We start from the raw sequence: 8115 nt of genomic DNA on the forward strand, positions 1-8115 counted from the left end.
TACTTATTTTGAATATAATCAATCCACTTTCTCCATTCCAAAATATATTTTTCTTGTGTATAGTCTTTCAAGTAGGCAGAAATTTTTGCCATTTCTGCTAAATTTGATACTTTACTAATCCATTCTCCAACTGTAGGTAAGTCTTCTTTCTTCCAATATTGTGCAATCAATAGTCTTGCAGCAGTTATTAAATTCAAAATCAGTTTTGTCTCTATAACAGTGCAATCTGGAATTATTCCTAATAAAAAGAACTGTGGAACAAACTTGATCTTCTTTTTCAAAATGTTCTGCATAATCCACCATATTTTAATCCAAAAGGCTTTAACTTTTTTGCAAGTCCACCATATATGATAATAGGTAGCATCCTCACAATCACACCTCCAACATTTTGCTTTCACATTTGGATACATACATGACAGTTTTTAAGGATCTAAATGCCATCTATAAAACATTTTATAAAAATTTTCTCTTAAATTTTGTGCTTGCTTAAATTTAACATTCCTCACCCAATTTTTTCCCCATGTTTCTAACATTATAGGTTGTTGAAAATTTTGTGCCCATTTTACCATACAATCTTTAACCAACTCCATTTCTGAATCAATTTCAACCAATACATTATATAATCTCTTTATATGCTGTTGACCTTGATCTTTTATTTGTTTTACCAAATTATCATCACTTTGCCTTATACCAATTTTCTGATCTATTTTCCATCTAGTTTACAGTTGTCCATACTGAAAGCACATATAATTCCTCCCTTCATCCCTCAATTTCTCCCTAGATTTTAACTGTAATTCCCCTTTTTCCATAGTCAAAAGCTCTTTGTAAGTGATAACCTCTATTTTTTGTAATATATTTATATTCTCTATCATAAGTCTGGGGATAGTCCATATTGGTATGTTTCCATCTAAGTTATATTGATATTTTTTCCAAACCCTCAACAAAGCACTTCTGACCATATTATTCTTAAATGTCTTATCAATTTTCTTGTCATATATATGCATGCTATCCATATAACCAACCATAACCTTCTATATTCAAAATCCTTTCCTCTGTTAAATTAATCCAATCAGAAATTAAAGCTAAAACAACTGCATCATAGTACAATTTCAAATTAGGCATTTTAAACCCCTCTTCCTAACGTCTTGCATTATTTTAACTTTATTCTGGTTTTTACCCTTCCATACAAAATTACTAATCCTTTTGCCATTCCTGTAAATTTGCATCTTTCTTCAATATTGGAATCATTTGAAACAAAAATAAAAATCTACGCAAAACATTCATTTTTATAGCTGCCACTCTTCCCAACAATGATAATTGTAACTTCTTCCAATTTTCCATTTCTTTAATTACTTTTCCCCACAATACCTCATAATTATTTTTATATAACTTTACATTCGATGCTGTAATATATACTCCTAGATATTTGACCTTTTAACCACTATCCAGTTATTCTTTCTAGTTCTTCTCTCTGATGTATATTCATATTTTTAATTATCATTTTTGTCTTCTGTTGATTCACTTTAAACCCAGATACCTTACTATACTGATCAATTGTCTCCTTTAGATATACGGCTGAATGTATTGGTTGAGATAAAGTAACAACCAGATCATCTGCAAACGCTCTTAATTTATAATCTTGATTTTTAATTCTAATTCCTTTTATTCGATCTAAACCACGTATATTACTCAATAATATTTCCAAAGTTAGAATGAATAATAACAGTGACAAGGGACATCCTTGTCTAGTCCCTTCTCAATCTTGAAGATTCTGTTAATCCACCATTTACTATTATTTGAGCTGTTTGCTTTTGATATAGCCTTAATTGCTTGAATAAAATAATCCCCAAATTGCATTTTTCTATTACTTTAAACAAAACTGCCAATCCAATCTATCAAAAGCTTTTCCATCCAAAAAGAAGAGTGCTGCTGAGACCTGGCTGTTTCTTTCCAAATATTCAAGTAAATTTACAATTTGTCTCATATTATATCTCATCTGTCTCCCCTTAATAAATCCTGTTTGATCGTTGTGTATTATTTGAGTCATCAGTGGCATCAATCTATTCGCTAATATCTTAGCAAATATCTTATAATCAATATTTAAAAGTGATATTGGCCTATAATTCTCTGGTTTAACACCATCTCAATCTTCTTTAGGTATTAATGAAATAAAAGCTGTTCTCCATGAAGGGGGAACTTCTCCTCCCCTTTGTATTCTGTTAAATAACTCCTTAAGTGGTTCAATCATCTCATTTTGTAAATTTTTATAATAAGTAGTTATCAAACCATCTGTACCTGGTGCTTTATTCGCTTTAAGCTGCTTAATTGCAAACACTATTTCCTCTGAAATAATTAATTGGTTCAACTCTTCCTTTTGATTTGCTGTAATTTCTAAGATACCGTGGTCTTGTAAATATCTATCTATATCTTTATCATTAATCACATCTCTAGCATATAACTTAGTATAATATTCTAAAAAGGCTTTTTAAATCAAGTTTTGCTGATATACTTCTTTACCTCTATATTCTATTTTATCAATTATACAAAGTTTCTGTTTCTTTCTTAATAAATATGCTAACCACCTTCCAGGTTTATTAGCATTATTAAACAAATTATGCTTTGCATATTGTAAATTAGTTGCCACCTGATCAGCCATTAACATATTAAATTGACCTCTTAATATATTTATTGACTCTTTTATTTTACTATCTCCTGGGTTACATACCAATAACTGCTCCTTCCTTTTAATTTCCTCTTCTAATTCCTTTCACTTTTTCTGCAATCTATTTCTATATTTATTATTCATATCCAATAAAATTCCTCTCATATAAGCCTTGCTGGCACCCCAAACTATCGCTATAGGTGTCTCCTTATCCATATTCAAAGAAAAAAATTCCTTCATTTGAGTTTTGCATTCATTTACATTTTGTTCATATTTAAACAAATTCTCATTCATCCCCCACGACCTCCTGGCCTCCTTTTCCCGATCTAGCTCAATCCAAACCAGGCTGTGATCAGACAAAGTTCTAGAAAATTTTTTAGTCTTTTTCACTCTGAAAAACAAATCATTAGTAATTAAAATTAAATCAATCCTAGAAAATGATTGATGTCTATCAGAAAAAAAGGTAAAACCTCTCTCTTTTTCATTATGTTCTCACCATACATCTCTCAGTTCTAAATCTTCCATGAAATCAAAGAAGGCCTTTGGCAATTTAACACGATTGGAAATATTTCTAAGACTTCTTTTATCTTTCTGGATATCTATCACTCCCTTCCAATCACCCATTAATATGTAAGTTTTATACTCCCAAGATGTTATTCTTTTATGTAAAAACTTATAAAAATTTTCTTGTTGTTGTTTGGCGCATAAACTCCTATTAAAAGTATCTTTCTCCCCTCCAATAAAAGTTCGACAGCGATATATCTTCCTTGATTATCCGCCTCAATTAATGTTGCAGATAAATTACTCTTTATATAAACAACTAGTCCATTCTTCTTTTCTGTAGCAGATGCAACAAAATGTATTCCCAATTTTGAATTTATCAAATATTTCTGGTCTAATGTTCTTATATGTGTTTCTTGTAAACATACAATGTCATTTTTAAATTGCTTCAAATAATGAAATATCTTTCTTCTCTTTTGTGGTGAGTTTAATCCATTAATATTCCATGATAATAGTCTAATTACCATTATCGGCGATCGGAAACTTTTGAAGCACCAGCTGCAAATCATATCTTTCTTTGGGCCTTGCTCCTCCCACTGTTTCCGTCTTGGTAGTAGCAAATTGAGCCTCTTGAGCCTTTTCTTGTTCTTTACGTTTGACAGCCGCTCTTGTCAACCTTGGCTCTTTTGGAATCTCTGATCCCGTCTTAGACACATCCAACACTTGTAAAAGGTCTTCTTCCATTATGATCACTTCTTTTTCTTTAATTTCACCTTCCTTTCACCTACCATCCGGAGATGATGGACTTTCAGCTTTGAACACATAAGCATAAAACTCTCGTGCTTTACCGACTGTATTAAGACGATGTGCTTTCCCTTCATAGTAAACTATTATACCAGTTGGGATGTCCCATCTGTACTCAATCTGACTTTTTTAAGTTTGTTCACCAAAAAAGCAAATTCCTTCCTACCTCTCAACATTTTGGGGAGAATTTCCTTTTGTATTAAAATATCTTGACCAGCCGCTTGAATCTTGTCTCCTTTAAAAGAAACTTGTAAAATCTCATTTCTCACTGTTCTAGTAGTAAAATAAATGACAATGTCTCTTGGAAGATTTCTTTGTCTTGCTATCCAGGAATTCACATGATAAATTTTGTCAATATGAAGAGCCACATCTACTGGACGAACTGCTAAAATCTCCGCAAAGGCCTCAGAAAAAATTTGCTTCAAATTCTCTTGTCTATTCTCTTTTAGGCCCGTATTCTTTTTTTTTTTTTTTTATTCAAAAAGTTTTACAAAAAAAATTTTTTTTCCCTTTCCCCCCAACCCCTCTCCCTTCACAAACCCCCTCCCCCCTCCCCCCCTGGCTTCCCGGAACAAACACAAGGTATAGTTAAAAATAAAACAAACATATGCTAAAAAAATTTTTTCCCAAAACTATTATACCAATTCTCCCTCTCTAGCTCTGACTTCCTCCTTACATAACCAAATCCTTCAAAAAATTAACAATAAACAGTAATAAAATATATAAATCAGTAGAACAAATTAATCCTAAAATATTTAAAACCAGCTAAAGCATAAAAATCCAATCCAGTTCAGAGAATATCTCCCTTATAGCTTCTATAACCATATAACCATATAATTTCCCCCCCAAGTCCTTCTTACATAAGATCTTTCAAGAATATTCTATTTAAAATTCAATACAACAGATTATAAAATTTATAAAATTTCAATAGAAAAAAATTACAATATTATTTAATTAATTACAATATCTATTCAAATTTAGTCCTTCCTCATCAAAATCCAGTATATCCAAATATCTAGTCTCTTATAATCACAAATTGCCTTTCGGGGACACTAATATTTTTGTCTATTAATATTTAAAAAAAACCTTGTTTCAAAAATAATACTTTTGTCTCTTGCCATTTTTTTGGGTACATTAATCTCTGTCTTTCCTTCGTTGCTCCTTTTAAAAAGTCAATCACAATATTTCCTAGTAATTCCTTATGTCCAGAAATCCAAAAATTACTGCCGTATATTCCATCAGTCCAAAAAGAGAACTCTTGGGAAACATTAAGCTTGTGAGTCTTTTCCATTTGAGGGACAATCTCCTGTAGCACAAATTCAGGCAGCTCATCCAAACTATTTAAAGAAAACTTCTTTAGATCACCTTGTTTCTTCACGATCAAATCTTCATATTTATCCACTTTTATTTGTATGTCCTCCATTCCATTTTCCGAATAATTGCACTGGTTAATTTGCTCCAAACTCTCATCCAAAATGTCCCCATTTTTTATCAATTTATCAATTTATTTTTGAATAATTAAATACATACTTTCTGTGTAGTCCTGTATAAAGTCACGAATCCATTCTTCTGAAAGAACCTCCATAACAAAATTCCTGCTGAGAATCCCCTTGTAAAGTACTTAAACAGCGTAATATAATCCAACAGTCCACAGTCAAACACAATAAGATAAAATCTCCATTCAGTTTCGATTCAACAGCAAAGCTCCCTTTGATGTATCGCTCTGCTTTCAGTTTCTCTAAAACGAAACTGAAGGGGGGGCGGAAGTCAGAAAATCAAAAATACTTGCAAACGAATAATTGTTCCTCACACTCGTTCCGCCTGCTTTTCGTATCCACAAAAAGAAATCAATTGCTAGCAGAAGTGGACACCTTCCTCTTTTCCTGCTTTTTCAGGAGCGCAGAGAATACTGGAGGTGGGGGAGGGGTAAATAAGGGGATTCAACCTTTCAGGACTTTGTATTACAAAAACAAAGCCCCTAGGGGAATCTACCCAATTCCTCCCCCTTGCTCTGTCTCTCTCTTTCAACCAGAGACAGAAATGAAGCCGGGATCAGTTGTTAAATCCGGCTTTTACCATATTCAATGCGGAGTGCCATAAATTAGCACCCAGCGAGAAAGGTGGCGCCACCCAGAAGCCCTAGGCCCGTATTCTTAAAGCAAATTCCATGGCTCTATATTGTACCAAAACAATTTCATCATCTGCTTTGTCCATTTTACTTTGAGCTTTCTCAATCTTATTTTCCAATTTTAAATTAACTTTCTTTTTTTCTACTTCCTGCTCCAATAAAATCACATTTGAAACCAAACCCTGTACAGTTGACACCAAACCTTCCTTGACTTCTTTATTTCCAATTTGAATTTCTAACGTTTTTTCATCTCTGACATTTCTGCTGTAATTAATTTAAATTTATCTTCTATCTAAGAGGTTTGCAAATTCATAGCATCATTAAGGGATTCTCTCATAAAATCTTTCAAATTATCCTGAAGTGCTTCCAAATTTAGTGATTTTGTATCTGCTATATGTGCTGGAGAAACTCCCGGTGTAGATGTTCCTGGGGTTTTTGTTACAGTTGTCTTTAATTGTTTTGCTGCCATCTCTTAAAGTTTCTCTTTAACTTAATGTTACTTATAAATCTTCTAAGTCTTTTAAAGAAACAGTCTCAATGTCTCTTCCCCCTTCTCGTTACAATGTTTTAAAAAGTCTCCAGCAATTCTTCAGCAATACACAGCAAGCAGTGAGAATTCTAACACTTTTGTTTTCAACTCGTTAGCTCATTAAAAAACAGCTGCCATTTTTGCTTTGAAGTTGGCTCCAAAACTTAGAAAAAAAATAACAGGGAATTGATTTAATTACTTGCTTTTGTAGTTAGAGTTCTCCCGTTTCTGTTCAGTCCGGTATTTTCTTCTTTAAGCTAAAATTGGTCCCGGCGTTGGTCATGGCAATTAGGTCCGCCGAAGCAGGAAAAAAGCCTCGGATCTGGAGCGCTTTGAAGTTCTTGGGGGGCTTAACCATTCGAGCCCCCTAGTGTCTTCCAGGAGTTCTAGGGAAGCTCTACCTCTGCCTCTTTCGCCTCCTCTTCTTCGCCCAACGAGGGGGAATTTCGAACTGCTGGGCAGCTGATTGTCGCTGTCCTAGCAGTCCAACACGATCCAGAGGTTGGTGATCAAAAAGATCACCTCCATTGCCAATGGAGCCAACAGGAAGCCAACTCGTACCTTATGATTCTTGACAAATGTATCTTTTCTTTTATGTACACTGAGAGCATATGCACCAAGAACGAGCTCCCCCCAGGACTCCGTCAACTTCCGGACCTTCGAACCTTCCGTCGCGAGCTCAAGACACACTTATTCATCTGTGCAGGACTGGCTTAGATTTTAAATTTACAGGGTTTTAGCCTTCACCCGGCTGTTTTAGGTAATTATCTCTCCAATTCAAGGTTGTAGAAATACATATCAGTGCACCTGGAGGAAACTGTCTATCTGGATTTCCAGTCCCCCTTACAGCACTGAGATTTTGGTCAAATATGATCTCAGGCCAGGATAGTTATTCCTCTGCCCTCCTATTAGACCTCTCAGCTTGACCATCGAATGGTATCCTGCTGCGCCCTTATTAGGAGGCAATCTGGTTTCCTCCTATCTCTCCGACTCGCAGACTGTTGATCAGATATCATTTGCAATCTTGCCTTCTGTTCAACATCTATATGAAGCCTGAGATCATCAGCTTGTGAGGTACCAGCTGTACGCTGATGACACCAGCTTCACACCCACAATGAAGCCATCTTTGTCCTGTTTAATCAGCTTCATAGAAACAGGCTCAAGCTCAATCTCCAAGACATCTGGATGCCAATCAGTCAGCTGAGTCTCTGCTGACTGTCAGCTCATTCCCTGATAATCATTTGCTTCCTGATGAACTTGTCTTTAAGACCATTTGACCGCCTCCAAGAGCTTTCCACCAGGTCTTCGCGCCAATTGCGCCTTTTCTAGACATGCCTTGCACAGTCACCATTGTGACGCTCTTCTGAGCATTTCACATCCCTTGAGGGCATCCAACTTAGTCCAGAATCAGCGCGCTATGATAGAGGGAGCCCTCGTGGCTCTGACATATCTCGCCTCTGCACTGGCTACTGGCCTCAAGCGCTTCTTGTT

The sequence above is a fragment of the Ahaetulla prasina genome, chromosome 4 (genome assembly GCF_028640845.1).
Source record: "Ahaetulla prasina isolate Xishuangbanna chromosome 4, ASM2864084v1, whole genome shotgun sequence".
NCBI lineage: Eukaryota > Metazoa > Chordata > Lepidosauria > Squamata > Colubridae > Ahaetulla > Ahaetulla prasina.